General features: G+C 40.5%; 1 protein-coding gene across 1 annotated transcript in view; it reads left to right on the top strand.

The window, feature by feature from the left end:
• The window catches only part of lrba (LPS-responsive vesicle trafficking, beach and anchor containing), a 1,007,923-nt gene that overhangs the window by 837,049 nt on the left and 150,428 nt on the right, over positions 1-20,446 (top strand). The gene's annotated exons all lie outside the window — the stretch shown is intronic.

Raw genomic sequence — 20,446 nt, forward strand, 5'->3', positions numbered from 1 at the left:
AACGCCTTTTGGAAGTTCATGTACACCATATCAACTGCATTACTGTCATCAACCCTCTCTGTTACCTCCTCAAACAAAACTCCAGCACATTAGTTAAACATGATTTTCCCTTAAGAAATCCATGCTGGCTTTCTTTAATTAATCCACATTTGTCCTTGTGACCATTAATTTTGTCCTGAATTATTTTTTCTAGAATTTTCCCCACCACCGAAGTTAAACTGACCGGCTGTAGCTGCTGGGCTTATCTTTACACCTTTTTTGAACAAGGGTGTAACATTTGCAATTCTCCAGTCCTCTGGCACCACCCCCGAGTCTAAGGAAGAGTGAGAAATTATGGCCAGTGCCTCTGCGATTTCCACCCTTACTTCCCTCAGTATCCTTGGATGCATTTCATCCAATCCTGGTGCCTTATCCATTTAAGCTCTTTTGTCCGTGTTTGGACCGAGGCTGTAATGCAGTCAGGAGCTGAGTGGCTCTGGCGGAACTCAAACTGAGCATTATTGAGCAGGTTATTGCTGAGTAAGTACTGCTTGATAGCACTGTCGACGACACCTTCCATCATTTTGCTGACGATCGAGAGTAGACTGATGTGTTGGTAATTGGCCAGGTTGGATTTGTCCTGCTTTTGGGGAAAAACGACATACCTGGGCAATTCTCCACATTGTTCGATAGATGCCAGTGTTGTAGCTCAACATCCTGAGGGTTACCTTTGACCAGAAACTTAACTGGTCCAGTTGTATAAATACTATGGCTACATGAGCAGGTCAGAGGCTGAGAATCCTGTGGCAAGTAACACCTGACTCCCCAAAGCCTGTACAGCATCTACAATGCACAAGTCAGGATTGTGATGGAATACTTTCCACTTGTCTGGAGGAGTGCAGCTCCAACAACACTTGAGAATCTCAATACCATTCAGGGCAAAGCAGCTTGTTTGATTGGCACCTCATCCCCCACCTTCAACATTCACTCCCTCCACCATTGGCACACAGTGGCAGCAGTGTGTACCATTTACAAGATGCACTGCAGCAACTCGCCAAGCCTCTTTCGACAGCACCTTCCAAATCCGCGACCTCTATCACCTAGAAGGAGAAGAGTAGCAGACATATGGGAACACCACCACCTGCAAGCGTCCCTTCTAGCCATACACCATCCTGAATTGGAACTATATCGCCGTTCTTTCACTGTTGCTGGGTCAAAAACATGGAACTGCCGCCCTGACAGCACTGTGGGTGTACCTACACTAAATGATTGCAGCAGTTCATGAAGGCAGCTCATCACCACCCTCTCAAGGGCAATTAGGGATGGGCAACAAATGCTGGCCTAGCTAGTGACACTTTCATCCCATGAAAGAATAAAAAAGAAGTTGGCTCTCAAAGCTAGAGGGCCAATCAGAGGCCTTGCAGCTTGAAAGCAGCAGCAGGATGCAATGGAAGTTAAGTGAGGGAGAGAGTGCTTCAAAATGGAGGTGTCCTCTGTCCAACTTCTTTAAAGTTTAAATAAACATGACTTTTCCAGCCAGGCCACCACTATGGGAGGTGTGGGGGGCGGGGAGCATCTCTACAGGGCAGCCTATGGCTGCTGCTGCACCAGGCAGACAGGGAGGTCCTCTGTGACTGCCAAGAGTGCTAGTCCCCCAGTCTACCACTGGGAGGCTGCCTCCAGGTAGTTAAACTGGCCTCTGCCATCTGCAGGATGCTGGACGCCGACAGGATAATCCCAGTCAGCCTCCTTTAATTAGCCCTTAACAATCCTGACAGGCTGCCCACCGTTTGCTGGCCGGTAGCCTTCTGCAGCCCCCATCCCACCTTCGTGAAAATGGCCCATGGATGGAGTGGAGTCAGAGATCTGGCATGTAGGCCAGCACCACTATTTTTAACGCCTGCCTGCCTGACTCCGTTCCCAGCCCTGGTGGGACCTAAGAAACAGGCCCATAGTAGCTGAAAGAGTGGCCACCAATAGTGGAGCAGAGACAATAAGAAATGAGGATTAGTCCAGTGTCAGAGAAGTGAAGTGAAGGGTGTGAGCAAGGGCACAGGGTTGGAAGGAGGTGATTAAGGGGTGATCTAATTGAAGTGTTTAAGACGATTAAAGGATTTGATAGGGTAGATAGAAACTATTTCCTCTGGTGGGAGAGTCCAGAAAAAGGTAGCATAACCTTAAAATTAGAGCATTCAAGGGTGATGTCAGAAAGCACATCACACAAGAGTTGCGGAAATCTAGATCTCTTTGTTCCTCAAAAAGCCATTGAGATGAGGTCAATTGAAAATTTCAAAATTGGGATAGTTGTTTTTTAAGCATGAGTATATGGAACCAAGACAGGCAGATAGAATTAAGATACAGATCAGCCATGATCCAAATGAATGGCAGAACAGGCTCAAGTGGCTGAATGGCCTACTCTTATTCCTGTGTTCCCAGATGAGGTGGGAAGAGGCCATGAAGGCAAGGGAGTTGCACAAATCCAACTTCCACAGGGTTTCCCTTCCCCTTTCACAATTCCTGCCTTTGCCTACTACCACGCTGACAGCCTGGCTATGATGACAAACTCCCTAGATTTGGAATGACAGGGAGGAATCAGTTCCTGCCAGTTTATGTGGCAGTGCACCAGCATGTTGTGCCACTAGACTGTCACTTTAATTTGATAGCTGATATGGAATTTACTTGTTCCTTTATAAACTGAAGACCTTTATTGTAGTAGTAGTTATCTGTACAGTCTGTGTTTAACCTATGTAACTTGATAATTTTGTGTTACTACTGAATCAGTTGGTGTTATCTGGTCATGCAGTTAATCCTTGTTATCACAAATTCAATGGGACTGTGTCGTTTTAAAGTCAGGATCTTTGTCTGAAGGTTTGAGTCTTTCTCATGCCATTGCTCCCTCACTCCAGCCTGGAGGCAAAAGAAAATCTATTCTCTTGTTTGCTGATTGTTGCCTGTGTATGTAAATCCCATTTGGGAAAGTTGGATACTGCTGCACAATTCCCAGGAGTTCCAAAATAATAATGGGGCTGAAATTCATTACAAATGGAGTCATGGGATATGGTAATATGGTAATGTTAAGTGGCTGTTTGTTAAGCATTCTTTTAAATATCAGAGTTTGAAAGTTGATGTTTGTTTGAATTCTGCATAAATATTTTTATAAGTGAGTTTATTTGTATTCAAACTTTGTTTTATAATTAAGTAGCTGCATTGAACAATCCTACCTTAGAGTTCAAACTATGCATGATAATGTCAGTGAGGTTCATTTATTGTGTCCAAGCCTAAAAAATGAATGAGTTTTAATTGAAAGCTTGAAACCAAATAACTTAAAAGGAATTTATTAAAAGAAATATGTTTTGAATGAAATACAAACTAAATATTCTATTATATCTTAAGTTACCATTCTTGGTGTCTCCAGATGCATTGGGGCACCAATTTTAAACAGTAGCTAGCTCAAACCTCTGGCACAGCTGCACAAAACAGGCTTTGGAGAAAATAATCTAGGAACAGCGGGGACCTTCAGGCACTGGAGCCTCCATAATGACTGATAACTGGCATTATCTGGTGTCATCTGCTTCCTGGAGCAGAATAAGAAATTCGTAATGAGATACCGGGCTCTGAAAATGTGAGCTAAGTGCAAATCGTTAATAGTGTGCTTGCTTGCTTTATCACAACTACCCTGATGGTGTGAAAATAAAATAAAAAAAGGCAACAACCTAGTTTCGTGTTTTAATACAACTACATATATATAGGGATTATTTAGCTTGCAGTAAAATAGTTTATTTAAATGTAATAATGACAATATCCATTTGGCGGTGAAATTTGCTTTTAAAGTCACAAGTGAAAAAGCTGTATAACTTTGAAGTGTTGTGGGTATGTTCACATTATGTAAGTCTTTTTCACATAAAGGAACAAAAAACATTTCCTGTCCCAAACCATGAGTTCTGCATTTATTTTACTCATTTTTTATTTTTTTTTATCTTCACTGTAATTAATCTGTCATTGAAAACTGTAGTCAGGTGATTTTAATCCCCACATCTAAATGATCATTATTTCTGCAAAAATTCTAACAATGTTAGTAGACATATTTTCTTATGTATTTCTTAACAAATCTGAAGCCCGGATGAGTAGTCTAACCATAATTCAAAAATTCAGTTGAAGGATATATGATATTTAAATAATAAGTTTCACACTATCAACGAAAAAAAGCTAGTTGGCTTAATTTTCAGTGAAGAATTTCATTTGTTTCATTAATTTCCAAACCTATTGAAATAACTGGCTATATAGATTTTGCTTTATAAAATGTTATCTTTTATTTTTTCTGTTAGCATTTTACAGTACCTAACTTTGCAGGTGTTATACATCAGTGCTCATGATATTTTCTGACTGTAGGATTCATTCCTTTTTTGAAAACTGAATGAGTTGTATTTTCTATGTTGTAACTGAATAATACCGTGTTATTTCTAACAATACAGTGAAGAAAGAGACTGAAAGAATCTCAATACCAACATACTTATACTATCTATTTCAGCTATCAGATCATTTCATATTTTGATTTTGAATTTTAGATCAGAGTATAAGCAAGCTGCATGTATTTTTCAGTTTCAACCAGTTTGTAGCTAATCAGACTGCTGGCAGGCAGCGGGTGGATAATACCTCTAATTGGTCAGAAATAAAACTGGCTAGCTGACATGAACCCAGAAAACCTGACAACTAATTTGCTTTGGATAGTGGCCTCAATGACTCCTTTATTCCAGCTTAACTCACCTATGAAACATAGATTTGTGACCCCTTGGGACAAAATTTGTGGTAATTGTGGGCTACTGGTAGTCAGGTTTATGGGTTTCCACAATTTCTTTTTGATCATAAAACCCCAAAAGGCAAATAGAAATATGGTAGTGATTGGTTATTAGAGTAGTTTAACTGCTTCACTCTCAGAAGTTTATTTGCACAGACCACGGTCAGTTCCTAGTTTCCTGACTTATTTGTGCATTTATCAGTTACGTTTGTAGACCTCATGGGAGACTTTCTTTTTTGGCTGCTCGGTCACTTCTGACAACTTTTGAGTTTTAAACATTGGTCAGGGCAGGAAATACAAGTCAAAAGGCTTAAAGCACTAAATACTATCAGATGTTCCAACATGAGAACTAAAGGTTCCTGTAATTTAAAATAAAGTAAGTTGCTGCACGCTGTTGCAATGTAAAATTTGTTCTTGCTGAATATCCAGGTGCAATTTCCACATACAGCCAGCACAGTTTGTTAAAATGTAACATACAGAGCAAATGTAAATTTTAGTTGGACAAATTTGGCAATAGAATATACTCGTAATACAATGTCCCTTAATTTGAATTAATGGTTAATTCAATTTTTTTCAAGCAAAACTATTTTGAATTAAAACAATTAAATTCAGTCTATAGAAATGACCAATTTATCTCTGCATATATTGTTTCTGAGACCTAAGTAGCAATTGTATTGAAAATTTAAATAATTTTATCATGCCACTCATATTTGATTCCACTCTGGGATCATGGTGGTCTCCCTAAAGGCCATAAGTGAAATGAGCTTGAACAATCTTAATCCAATTTTCAGTGAACATAAGTTCACAGCGTAAAACTGCATAAAATTTAGTATTAAGAGGTACAAGTTCAGCAATGTTATTCAGAAATGCCTCGAGGATAGAGAACTATGGGAACTAAAGCATCATGCTGTTGTGCAGCTACAATTTCGAAGCTCAGGTTTATTATACAAGAAATGAACTGGCACCCATTCACCTGAGAGCAGATTTACCTGTTTTTGTGGCACTTTAGTACACCTTAATTGATGTTGTACGTAGTTAGCTAGTAGGGCTTCATTTGGTGCAAACGTGACCAAAAATGGTGACTTTCATTTTTGGTGATGGAAAGCAATAAAAATCCTAAATCTGTAAAATGACACAGAAAATTGCGAAATTGTTATGGAAGTGGATGGGTAAAGAACAGCGATATGTTGCAGAGATGTTTTTAGATCCAGCATGCGGTGGAATTGTGTTGCTTTAGTGCAGATCAGAGACAACAGGGTTTTATTTCTGTTTAAATACTGCAGACTGTTGCAGCTTGTAAAGTTATACAGTTTTTGTTTGGTTGTCAAAACATTTAATTATGCAGTGCCATAAAGGTGTAAAGCTGTCAAATAAATCGCTCGTTAAAAGTAAACATTTAGATACTAGTATGTGTTGTGCTTATTGCAGTTGCACCAGTAGTGTCCATTTTAAAAATAAATCCATGTTAACATAACAAAACATACGAATCCTTCACTAAAGGCTCTGTTTGTAGCTCATCAGACAGTGGGGAATTTTTGTTCATTAATTATATTCTATAAAATAGCTTTTTTTATAGACTAGGTAGTTTAAATGATTATCTCTTGTTTGCCTAATTTTGCACATTTAAAAAAAAACCTAAATAAATGTACTTTCATATAAATTTTCAAATAACCTTTGTAGTAGTTCATCTGAGCATTGAATATAAAGGCTTTGTGCACCTAAGCTAATCTAATTTAGCAGTGTTTGTGCCTCTCAAGCACACTTTATTTAGATGGTGTAATGGCTTGAAGGCAATGTCTGTAAGGTTGATTTTGATTCCCATGCATGCAGTGATCTCAGCCATGGTGGGAATGCCATGTTTGGTTGCAGTGGCCCTGAATTAGAGAAGGGTAAAGCTGCTATTTGCTATCCAGTGACCCCTGCTGGCATTTGTGCAAATTTTGGATTAGCATAGTTGGGTTTGGCTGTGTTATCCTCCATAGTTGAATAGCCTAACATTCACTGTTAAGGCTCACAATATTGACCACTTGGACTAGGTTTCCATCCCCTGCACACCCGCCAACCAACTGAAGTAGATGCTAGTCAGCAGTATCGAGTATTTGTAACTTCTAAGTTGCGTAAATCTATTTTGATTTTCATGTGAATAGGTGGTAAAAAGTACACATTAAAAAAGTTGCCTATTTAGTAGCAGCTTTCTACTTTAAGATCATTCATTTTCCCTTTTCTACCCATTCGTTGAGGCTGCCTATCTTGTCTGCAAAGAATAAATACAGTAAGGCCAACTATTCATCACACAAGCTACTTTTTAATAGCACTTCAAAATGTCTTTTTGAAGAGGAATCACTCCTATTCTCTCTCACTCTCTTTCACATATACACACACTTTCACACATGCATCTATATATTATATATATATGCACACTTTCACACATGCATACATATAACACATGTGGACTCATACACATAATGCAGCAAAACAGAGACTGCCTTTCAGTACTGATTGTTCATGGCAGACCATCAGCTAAACAGCCCTTGGCTTTTCTTTCCAGTTAAGTGGTTTAGAATCAGAGTTAATTACTCCAGTCATTTATTCTAATCACCCTCCTCCTATAGCTGGCCACATTCTGTCATGTGGTGGCATCATTTGAAGCCATCAACTTTTAAAATCACTGCAGGGTTCTTGAGGCTCATTAGCAAGGCCTATCCATGCCTGGCTTGAGCTCTTGTCTCAGTGACTGCTTAACCCCCACCCCCTCCTCCCACAACCCCCGCCCCCTCCCCCCACAACCCCTGCCTACACTGCCGAATACCCTTTCAAACTGGCAGGAAATCTGTCTACTCTTACAGAAACTGGTTCAAATACCTGAACGCAAACAATTTGTCAAACTACTTAAATACAAAATGGTTTTCTGCAAAGTAGCTTGTGGCTGTTTTTGAAAAGGGTTACCCTTTCCTTTTTCATTGTGAACATGTTAGAAGTGAAATGTCATCTGCATTCAACCAAATTTATTGAAAATATGTTCTAATTCAGGAGAATAGATTAATGAAAGAGAATTCACGACTATATGCAGTCTTGCAGAAAAGTATGAAACTGTTCTAATTAGGCTATAAAACATCTTCAAAGAGTACTGTCATGTACTTTTAAGGCTCATGTTTCAATGTCGCGGAAATGTTGCTGCTAATATTTGAAATTCTACACTTAAGAACACAGCAAATGATGAAATTCTGCAAATGTACTAGCATTAGCCTCTGTTAGTTGCTTTTTTAAAAATCAGTATTTTATTTTCTTGATAATTATGGCTAGACACAGTCTGGAGTCAAAATCTGAATTCATCTGAACGTAGCCAATTCAGTTTTTTTACAATTTTTAAAATCCTTCCACACCTGTGTTAACCCCTGGGTTTTACATAGTCAATTTCTTCTATCTCTTTTTTTCCTCATCTCCTCTTGGGCTCTTCTCTCCTTGTCACTGAGCCATTCCACCTTTTATTTCTTCACTAATCCCTACCCACAACTAGTCCTCTGCTTTCTGACCATTTTGCTACTGTACCAGGCTTGGCTCCATTTCCACTAAACTGCTGACCACCCACTTCAATAAATCAGTAAGGATATCAGCCATGGCTCAGTGGTTATAATTTCAGCTCTGAGTCGTCGTTTCAAACCCTTTTCCAGAGACTTGTATGCATAAACAAGTATGGAACTTTAACGCATTAATGAGGGAGTGCTGCACTGTTGACATTGCCATCTTTCATATGAGATGTTAACCTAAGGCTCTGTCTGCCACTTCAGTTAGATGCAAAAGATCCCATGGAAAGCAGTGTTGAAGTTCTCCTGGTGCTGGCCGTCACATCCCTCAACCAACACTACTAAAACATGTATCTGATCATTTATCTCATTACTGTTTGTGGAACCTTGTTGTGCACAACTTGACTACCATATTCCCTGCATGATAAACCTCAGAAGTACTTCATTAGCCATGGAGCACTTTGGGACATCTGAGGTCATGAAAGTTGCTATACAAATACAAGCTTTTTCTTTTCATTTGTTTTCCATTTATATCACTCATGCTAGCTGATATTGTAAATGTTTTCCCATCCTTTCAAAACTGTTGGCATCACCTTCCCCCTCCTTGACTCATCTGGAGCCTTTGACATAAACCACCATATTATCCTCATCCAACACTTCTCTGTTGTCTAGCTGTTGTGAGAGGCGCTATATAAATGCAAATTATTCTTTCCCAAAAGTGCTTGTCAACCATCTTGACTGTCCCATTGGAGAAGGTGGAATGAAATACACCAAACCATCTTGACCCAAAAGCGAACCTTTGGTGACCATTGAGTCCTATATGTTGAACAAAGTTTTATCTCTATTGCTTTATTTGAAAACCACAAAACACGTAGAGGGGAATTTTGCAAGTCTCTGCTCCAAGTGTGTATCCTTAACCAGTGGTTTGGAAAATCGGCTGTCATATTGCAGATCCAACTCTGCCAGCAAAGTTTCACACCAAAAAATAAGGCTCTCAAAATTACTGTCACCACAAATATTTTTCACAGCATGAATTGAAGAACATTGAACCAACACATGGGCCGGAACTTAACATTGTGGCAGTGGCCCTGCCCACCGGCTGAAGAGTTGGAAGCCACGCTGCAATTTTGCAACATATCAGTTTGCATTTAGTTTCCGTGCATAGCAGAGCTTTTTTAGGACAAAAAAAAATTAAAAATTAGGTGTAAATTACATGATCACAGGAATGAAGGAGTAGGCCATTCAGCCCATCAAACCTGCTCTGCCATTCAATTAGATGGCTGATCATTAACCTCAGCACCACTTCCCCGCGCTATCCCCATATGCCTTGATGTCATTAGTATCCAGAAATCTATCAATTTCTGTCTTGAACATGCTCAATGATTGAACTTCCATAGCCCTCTGGGGTAAAGAATTCCAAAGATTCACCATCCTCTGAGTGAAGACATTTCTCCTCATCTCAGTCTTAAATGGCCTACCCCTTATTCTGAGACTGTGTCTCCTGGTTCTAGACTCACCAGCCAGGGGAAACATCCTATCTGTATACGCCCTGTAAGAACTTTGTAAGTTTCAATGAGATCACCTCTCATTCTTCAAAACTCGAGAGAATACAGGCCCAGTTTCCTCAATCTCTCATCATAAGACAATCCTGCCATCCCAGGGATTAGTCTGGTGAACCTCCGTTGCATTCCCTCAATGGCAGGTCTATCCTTCCTGTTTGGTACTTGTCACGATTGAGCTGCAGTGGCAAGCTACTTCAGTTGAAGCTCCAGCGAGGAGTTTAACAGAGTGGCGGCAGTGAGAGAGGGAAAGAGAGAGAGACCAGCAGGAAATTGAAAAGAGCGACGGGAAGGAGTGAGAGTGAGCAGACTAACTGCGTTCAGAGAAAAATCAAAGTGTGACATCACAGGAAAACAGGTAGTTGATTGCTTGGTGAGTATTTTTCTAATTTATCTTTCAAAACTCGAGTAATTTTAGTAATTGTAAGGTTTTATTAGTAGTAGTAAGATGTACTAATAGAAGTAAAGCTTATTGGATTGTTTGGGGAGTATTTCCTATTTATTACCATTACTATTAGTTAAGGTTTATTACTATTGGTGAGGCTATTACTACTATTGATAACATTTTAGTAGTTGTAGGGTATATTAATACTGGTAAGATATAATAGTAGGTAAAGTTTATTATTAGAAGTAGAAAGGTTAATATTACTATTGGTCGGGTTATTAGTATTAGTAGTAGGAGGATTTAGTTGTCATACCAAGGTTTATTATCTAATAGATAAAGGAATGGCAGGGCTGCTCCAAACTCTGGAGTGCACATCCTGTGCTATGTGGGAACTCCAGGACTCTTCTCTTGTCCTGGATAACCATATGTGCAGGATGTGTTGTCAGTTGCAGCAGCTCGAGCTCGGGGTCTTGGAACTTGAGCAGCAGTTGGCGTCACTGTGGTGCATCCATGAGCTTGATAGCTTTGTGGATAGCATGTTTATAGATGTGGTCACCCCACAGCTTAAGAGTATGCAGGCAGAGGGGGAATGGGTGACCACCAGACAGTCAAGAAGAAACAGGCAGATAGTGTAGGCCATCCCTGAGTGCATCTTACTCTTCAACCGATATTCAGTTCTGAATACTGAGGAAAGTGATGTTTCATCTGGGGAGTGCAGCCAGGGCCAAGGCCATGCATGGCTCAGCTGTACATGGGGGAACAAGGCAGACTCGAAGAGCGATAATGATCAATAGTCAGGGAACAGACAGTTGTTTCTGTGGCCGCACATGTGAATCCAGGATGGTGTGTTGCCTCCCTGGTGCCAGCGTTGAGGATGTCACTGGCTGCAGAGTACCCTGAGGGGGAGGTGAACAGCCAGCAGTCATGGTACATTGGTACCAACAACATAGGTAAGAAGAGGGATGTGATCCTGCAGAAAGAGTTTAGTTCGTTTTCAGTCCATTAACACCCTATCTGTACTAATGCTTTGTCTTTCAACACACCATTAACATATTGTTTGCCTTTGCTCCACGACCTTCTGGTCAGCTATTCTGTGACCTTGTTCTATTTACACCTTCTCCTTTGTTATCTCTTGCCCCACCCCCGCTTTACTTGCTTTAACCTTTTACATTTCTAATATTTGCTAGTTCTGAAGAAGGGTCACTGACCTGAAACGTTAACTCTGCTTCTCTCTCCACAGATGCTGCCAGACCTGCGTAGTTTAACATTAGTGCTGGTTAAGGTTTTAGAGACAATAATCAGGGAAAATATCAACGGGCACTTAGAGAGGTTCGTGTTAATTAAGGATAGCCAGCATGGATTTATAAAAGGCCGATCGTACTTGATTAATCTAATTGAATTTTTTGATGAGGTAACAGAGAAAGTTGATGAAGGGAATGCGGTGGATGTTGCCTATATGGATTTTAAGAAAAGATTTGATAAGGTACTGCATAAAAGGATGGTTAACACAATTGAGGCTCATGCAATAGGGTCAGTGTCCAATTGGTTTTGAAATTGGCTTAAGGACAGAAAATAGCGAGTCGTAGTAAATGGCTATTCTTCAGATCGGAGGACGGTAGACAGTGGTGTGCCCCAAGGGTCAGTGCTGGGACCACTGCTTTTTTTGTTTGCTACATACAAATGTCTTGGATCTTGGAATAAAGAGTAGAATCTCAAAATTTGCTGACAACACCGAACTTGGAGGTGAGACAAACAGTGAGGATGATATTGAACCGCCTGTAACAGGACATAGATAGGCTAGCAGAATGGGCAGAAAGGTGGCAGATGGGATTTAACACAGACAAATGTGAGGTGATGCATTTTGGCAGAAGGAATAGGGAGAGACAATATATACTTAATGGTACAGTTCTAAAGAGTGTGCAGGAACAGAGGGACCTGGGGGTGCATGTGCATAGATCTTTGAAGGTGGCAGGACATATTGAGAGAGTGATTAGTAAAGCATATGGTATCTTAAACTTCATATGTATAGGCATTGAATACAAAAGCAGGGAAGTTATGCTGAACCTTTATAAAGCTCTGGTTAGGCCCGTACTGGAGTATTGCGTCCAGTTCTGGTCGTGTCACTTCAGCAAGGATGTGAGGATGCTGAGGAGATTCACCAGAATGATTCCAGGGATGGAAAATTTTATTTACAAGATTAGATTGAAAAAGCTGGGTTTGTTCTCCTTAGAACAAAGGAGATTGAGGGGAGATTTAATCTAAGTGTACATGATTATGACAGGCTTAGATAAGTTAGACAAGGAAAAACTGTTCCCATTCACAAATGTTACAAGGACGAGGGGACACAGATTGAACGTTTTGGGCAAAAGATGCAGGGGAAATATGAGGAAGCACTTTTTTATGCAGCGGGTGATACTGACCTGAAACACTCTGTGCACAAGGGTGGTGGAAGGGGAAATGATCAATGACTTCAGAGAAAGTTGGATCAACACCTGAGAGAAATAGACTTGCAGGGTTACAAGGATTGAGCCAGGGAGTGGAACTGACTGCATAGCTCCATGGAGACCTGGCATGGACTTGATGGGCCGAATGGCCTCATGTGCCAAACATGACTCTATCTTCAAAGGGGCAACCACCGTTTGATGGCATGTGGTGTACGTCAATGTCGCAGTGTACGCACACATTTTATGGTGTCATGGTGCTTACTGTGCCACATATTTGCCGAGCAAAGGCTCAAATCAGCACTTGTCAGCTGGCCTGTGACCTACTAGCAACCATTCTCCTTGGGGAAGAAGTAAGCAGGGTCACTGGAGCTGAGATGGCCCTAAGATGGTGTGTTTGATGGCAAACTCATTAATCCAATACAAAAGCAAAACCTACTGAGTATTTCAAGCATTTTCTGCTTTTATTTCATTAACCCCCCGTGTCTTAGCCAAGGACACTTTTGATGATTGTCCAGGCGGCCCAACTTATTAATAGGACTTGGAGGAGTAGACCTGTCATAGGGGGTTGGGAGTCTTCCCACTCAGCTCCAGATAATCCTGTAGACTATTCCCCTAATGAATACAATGATCCTGGCTGGGCAAGCAGTGGGAATATTGCTCACGCTGTATGCCGGCATACTGCATGGTTTGAGCTACTTAAAACTTCCAAAGCACGCTGAAGCCAAACTACGCCAAAGCACACTCGACTTTGGTAAATGAAATATTACCAACGGATGGAAAGTGTGCACTCCATATTAGACACACAACAATTTTATCTGTGTGAATTTCTCTGTAGCATGGTTTGGAAACTCTTAAGCAGATACTCAGTTACCACATATGTTAGACACTTGGATAACAAAGGAAAATCAGTTTTATGTATGTATTTCTAATATCATGTCATGGATCTAAAACCTTCTAGCTTCATGATTCTGCATGCAATAAATTTTTGGTTGCGATAACATGGAACTTTCTTCATTATTCTCCCTGAAGGAATGTTCAGGAAGACGGTAAAAGAGCCATTGAAACAAATGCTTATGATGTAAACTGCACATTTGTTTTGAAGGGCTGTGTGTGTCCTTGTTCAATAGACTTTATTGGAAATGCAATATCTGCTGATTGGTGCAAGGTAATACTTCACTTTAACGCACTACATATTTGCTCTTTGTTTTGTCTGCAAATGCGGCATCTTCACACATAAGAATCAGCAGATGATTTTGTAATTTTGCACCTCCCTATGGCAATTGCAGTCCGAAATCATCGTGTCACATACCCATTGATTATTCTTCATTCCCAACAATTTGCTAACCCCAAATATACTATCAGCCAGTTTCTGTGACAGAAATCGCAACATATCTTGCATATGTCTATACAGACTTAATATTAAACCTGCATGTGCTGACTGTCTGCACATATGAAGAGGAGAGTATAATGTGGCAGAGAGAATTGGCAATAGCCTTTAAATGTGGTTCTGCTCACAGCATTGAATCTAAACATAACGTTGCAGTTGATCCAGTGATGTGTTATGTGTGCTATCCTGAATGGATGTGAAAAGTATTAAAAAAACAAATTAAGGAAACGATCATAAATGTTCTGAAACTGCCCTTGGTTGGAAAGGAATTAGCATATCATCCACTACACAATTCTAAGCAACAGAAAGATGGTACTGGCTGCAGAAGATAGGAACGTGAATGGGACGACTGAAGAGTGTATTATTTTAAACCAGTCTGAGCTCAGATAACTTTATAACTTCACAGGCTTTGCTCACATGCGTTGAGGCCATCTAAAATCACCAGCTGTATTGCAGCTTTAGTATTGTGTTCCAAGCCAACTGTGTTTCTATTTGTACCATGTGCAACAAAAAGATAAAATCAACTAAAGGAAAACAAGATTATAATGCACTTCTATTACTAGCCAATTTATTTTTTTTTGACTCACTTGTTTTCCTGCATTATAAAGGCATATTGCACTTGCTGGCATCACATAAGTAATCCTACTGAATGGAGATTTTGACCACAAAGAATCCTTTAATCGAAATACTTATGGTACTGGACTGGAACCTCTTGGGCATGAAATTAAAACTCGAATGAATATTTTCAAATGTATAGAAGGGAGTTACAAGACACTTATAAACTGCTCTTGCTTTGACCTTTTTTTGATAACACATTTCCATACAATGATACCACTCATAACCCACTTTTTTTTTATTCATTCAGAGGATGTGGGTGTTGCTGGCAAGGCCAGCATTTATTACCCATGCCTAATAGCCCTGAGAAGATGGTGGTGAACTTCCTTCTTGAACTGTACAGTCTGTGCGGTGAAGGTATTCCTGGTATTCCAGGATTTTGACCCAGCAACGATGAAGGAGCAGTGATTTATTTTCATATCAGGATGGTGTGTGACTTGGAGAGGAACTTGGAGGTGGTGGTGTTCCCTTGCGCCTGCTCCCTTTGTCCTTCTAGGTGGAAGAGGTTGAGGGATTGGAAGATGCTGTTGCAGAAGCCTTTGCTCTAAGGATACTTGCGATTAGATAGTCAGAAGATAATAAAACCTCAAAATACTTTCTGGTGTTTGAGGTCTCAATGGCTGTCTATTTACCTTTTTGTAAAATAGCCTATAATTTAAGTGTGTTTGAAGCTCTTTAGAACCCCATCACTTCTAAATATACAGTTGGGAAATAAAGTTAAATATAGGCAGTACACTCTATTACAGTCACAAATTGGCATAGTTTACACGTAGCTGCTGTATCGAGATTCTTAGCCAGCAACAAAGAAAATTGAGCACAGCACCATAAATATTGATCTTACTAAGTATTTCTGGAAAACAGCTGTCTGGTTTGATTCAGTCTTTTCCTTAAACTTTGCAATGGTTCTGATAAATAACAATGTTTGAATTCTAGCACCAAGGTATTTTTAAAATTCTTTAATGGGATGTGGCATCGCAGGCAAGGCTAGCATTTATTGCCCATCCCTATTGTCCTTGAGATGGTGGTGGTGGGCCACTTTCTTGAACCGCTGCTGTCCATGTGGTGTAGCTACACCCACAGTGCTGTAAGGAAGGGAATTCCAGGATTTTGACCCAGCGACAGTGAAGGAACGGCGATATAGTTCCAAGTCAGGATGGTATGTGGTTTGGAGGGGAACTTGCAGGTGGCGGTGTTCTCATGAATCTGCTGCCCTTGACCTTCTAGGTGGTAGAGGTTGTAGGTTTGGAAGGTGCTGTCGAAGCAGCCTTGGTGAGTTGCTGCTGTGCCTCTTGTAGATGATACACATTGCTGCCACTGTGCATCGATGATGGAGGGAGTGAATGTTGAAGGTGGTGGATGAGGGGCCGATTAAGAAGTTGCTTTGTCCTGAGTGGTGTCGAGCTTCTTGAGTAGTGTTGGAGCTGTATTCATCCAGGCAAGCGGAGGGTATTCCATCCCAGTCCTGACTTATGCGTTGCAGATGGTGGACAGGCTTTGGGGAGTCAGGAGGTGTGTTAGCTGCCGCAGAATTCCCAGCCTTTGACCTGCTCATGTAGCCACAGTACTTAGATGGCTGGTCCAGTTCAGTTTCTGGTCGATGGTAACCCCCCAGGATGTTGATGGTGGGGGATTCAGCGATGCTAATGCCATTGAATGGCAAGAGGAGATGGTTGGATTCTCTCTTGTTGGAGATGGTCATTGTCTGTAACTAATGGCCCTAATGTAACTTGCCACTTATCAGCCTGAATGTTGTCCAGGTCTTGCCACATATGGACACGGACTGCTTCAGTATTTGAGGAGTTGTGAATGCACAATGTTCAGCGCCAATCATCAGCAAACATCCACACTCTGAGCTTGTGATGGAGGGAAAGTCTTTGATGAAGCAGCTGAAGATGGTTGGGCCTAGATGGTTGGTTGGTGTAAAGCAACTGCTGCTCAAGATGGGATTACATTTATTTTGGTTCTGTAGTGTGGTTGAGAATCTTAGCCTGTATTCTGTACTAATGCAACAAAAATAATCTGTCCCAGCATCACCTAGCCTGGCGAACTAACTGAGCTCAGCAGCCTCCAAATCCGACTCCCACTTCATTCAGCAGCCTCTGAGTTTCACTCAACTTAGTTTACTCTGATTCCAACTCCTGTCAGAATCAATGGTCTCCATCTTTGACACCTGTATAATCCTGAGTCTTGACCATTTTATACAGATGCAGAAATTCAAGAAGGCAGCTCAGGACCATTTTCTCAAGGGCAGTTAGGGTTGGGCAATAAATTGCCAGTGATGCCCACATCCCACGAGCAAATAAAAACAAAAGACAGTGATTCTAACACAGAATTGTTGGATTGAGAGGCTACAATATGCAGTACACGAGTGTCCACACTATAAATAATTTGTATGCATTCATATTAGTTGTTAGTTAGGAGCACAAAGTGTGGCATCTATAGACGGGTGGCCACTTTCCAAAAACTAAGTGCAGATTTGACTCTACCAGGTCTAGTCAGGCACAGGCTATACAATTTACAGAGGATCCCAAGAATGAAGGAATCTTGTTAAACCGAAAAGAATTTTACACTTTGTGGCCACAAGTTTATCCTAAATTAAATTATTTCATTATGTCCTGTGTGAATACCCCAAGACAGCTATGGCTAACATCACTTTAGGATTTTTAAAAAATTAGAAATATTTTATATTTTAAAAAAAATTTTATTTGGGCGGCACTGTGGTTCGCACCGCAGCCTCACAGCTCCACGACCCGGGTTCAATTCTGGGTACTGCCTGTGCGGAGTTTGCAAGTTCTCCCTGTGAACCGCGTGGGTTTTCGCAGAGTGCTCCTGTTTCCTCCCACAGCCAAAGACTTGCAGGTTGATAGGTAAATTGGCCATTATAAATTGCCCCTAGTGTAGGTAGGTGGTAGGGGGAAGGTGGGGATGTGGTAGGTATATGGGATTAGTGTAGGGTTAGTATCAATGGGTGGTTGATGGTCGGCACAGACTCGGTGGGCCGAAGGGCCTGTTTCAGTGCTGTATATCTAAATAAAAAATAAATTAAAAATATATTAAATAATCTTGCATTGTTAGCAATGTTAACTACTTTGTGGTAATATCCATTATAAGTATTATGCATAATTAACACTAATTCTTATAGACCTATACCAGGCCTGACGCCAGTCTTCATGGTTTGATTGCAAATGGCAGGAGACTTTATGACTGGAATCGGTCTGCAAACTGAAGTACTAGTCTAAAATGGTGCCAACAACTGCATCTAGCATTGTGGGAAGGGGAGGCAGGGGTGAAGTTACTTGGATCAGACATGCCCTATCTTGTGCTGCACATCATTGGAAATTTGTTTCAAGGTTTTATTGCAAGTACTGCAAACACATCTTACTACAAAGTTATAACCCATTTCATAAAGATTTAAGAAAGATATAGAAGATCCTAATCATATTAACTTGTTCTAAGTGCATGATGCGAGACCCCTTCAAAATAAATCTAAGTAACATCTGATTATTCTTAATCAAACATTTTACACCAGAAATTAATCCCAGGAAAACATAATGGGGATGAAATTGGTCCACAACAGCAGTGCAAAACGGGCTCACAGCAAATTGACATTTGATTTTTTGCTATGACAGTTTTTATTTTCCATTGACTTGGAAAATATTGCCAAGATTTTTAATTTCAAATCAAGTAAAAGTAACAATGAGACTAGGAAACGAGTCTCCAAAAAGGGTTTGAACTATTATTCTGTCAAATTCAGGGGAAAGAAGATCCAGCACAGTGAATAAGGGCCTGTTGATTCACTGAAAGCCCATTTCTCGATGCTGGCATAGACCAATTTCACTCTCAATATCCTCAGCCTTCAAAATATCATCTTTTGTTGCTTGCTGAAATGCCATTTGACTCTATGATATACTATGGAAGATAATGTCAAAACAAAACTTCTTTTGAGGATAACATTAGTACATGCAATCCCAAAGGAAATAAACATTTGTAAGGCAGTAAAATTAGCTAGATAATTATGACTAGAATTATTGCTAACTCAATATTTTCTGTAATTAATTTTTTACTACCTCAGTTGAAACTCTCTAAAGCGTTTTTAGTTTGGAGGGTATAAGTTGTGGTATAAATCCTTAAGGGAGAAGATGGGACCTGAGAAAAGAAACTGTAACCCTGTGAAGATAGTGTGGACTGTGGGAGGATTTCTACACCCCTGTAAATATTCAACAGAACATCTATTGTAATATATTCAGAATCTAATTTCAATTAAAATTGTTCTAAAAATGGGAGTACATTTTGGTTCTGTAGCTCTGTATATTTCTCTCATTTTATTTTACACTGTTTGGCAGAAATATAGGGCTGGATTTTTAGCCCCCGCTCGGACCTGGAACAGAGGTAGATGAGAGCAGAATTGCCTGCCGTCAGCCTGCATGCCGGTTCCCTGGCTTCATTCCACCCCCTGGGCCATTTTCCCAGAAATGGATTGGGAGGGTGGCAGGACTAACTAGTGTGTAGCCAATTGACCTAATTAAAGGCCTATTAAGGCCTGTTAACAAGGCCGACTGGGATTTTCCAGTTAGCCTTCAGGTTCCTGGAGGTGGCGGGGAACGGTTTAGCTGCCAGGAGGTGGCCTCACAGTGGCAGACTTTTGGGGGGGTGGGCAGCACTCCACTCAGGCCTAGAGGCTCTCTTTGTCTGCCTGGTGTGGCAGCAGCAGCCACAGGCCGCCTTTGGAGTGGTTCCCCTATCACAATGGTGGCCCACCTGCAAAGGCCATTTTTAATTAAAAATTTGAAAATGTTGGAAAGGGTGCCAGTCTGGGGAATAATCACATTGAGTGACTGTTCCGCACACAGTGCGGGCTTCTGACCCCCATTTGTGTCTGACAGCAGGTCTCAGAAGCCCACAGTGAAAGTCCTGCCCATAGAGATTAGAATTTCCACAGGTGCATGAGAAAAACCTAGATGTCACCCTGGTTTTCTCATGCACCTGTGAGAATAATGTTCTGTATATTTTTGTCAGTGTAAAGTAAAATAAGAGAAATATTTAAAACTATAGAACCAAACAAAAGTTAACCCCATTTTAAAGGCAATTTTGATTCACAGTCCATTCTGAATATATCACAGCAGATATTTGGAAACCTCTTCGTACTCTTGCATAGGTTTGGTTCCAAGACACTGTTGTTTGATGTGCCCTCATGAGCCCTGTCGGTGATGACTGCAGGTCAGGTAAATTCTTAGTGCATGATGCATGCCAAATATTCTAAATCAATGCCAAGAAGCAAGACCCCAAGAGAATTAAGTAATGAGAAAAGTGGACCAACACGATGCAGAAAATGCACTCAGCCTAGTAAGACTTTCTATAAGTGCAGTGAAGACTGAGATCCTTATTCTATTTCAGTCCCAGCTCGCTTCAATGCAATCCTTAATGTGTCCAGAGCATTGGAAAGCACCATGAATTGATTCAGAATAGTTATTTACTTCTATAATATATATATATGTAGCTTTTAAGCATGAATTGGGTGCATTGAAATAAAAAAAAATCTACACCATTTTAAGCCAAAGGTTTCTTGGTTTTAATTTCAATGGTTGAATACTAGAAAAACCTCTTAGCAGCAGCCTGTCAACATTTTGGCCAGAAATTACCATGGTAAATTATTGATCAAATACTGTCTGATATCTACAGACTATGATAGTTTTAGAGAAATGCTAGCAGAGCTTTCAAGGTTGTGTACCCAACAGATCTTGTTAATGAATTCAGGTGC

Source organism: Heterodontus francisci, chromosome 1, assembly GCF_036365525.1.
Source record: "Heterodontus francisci isolate sHetFra1 chromosome 1, sHetFra1.hap1, whole genome shotgun sequence".
Taxonomy (NCBI): domain Eukaryota; kingdom Metazoa; phylum Chordata; class Chondrichthyes; order Heterodontiformes; family Heterodontidae; genus Heterodontus; species Heterodontus francisci.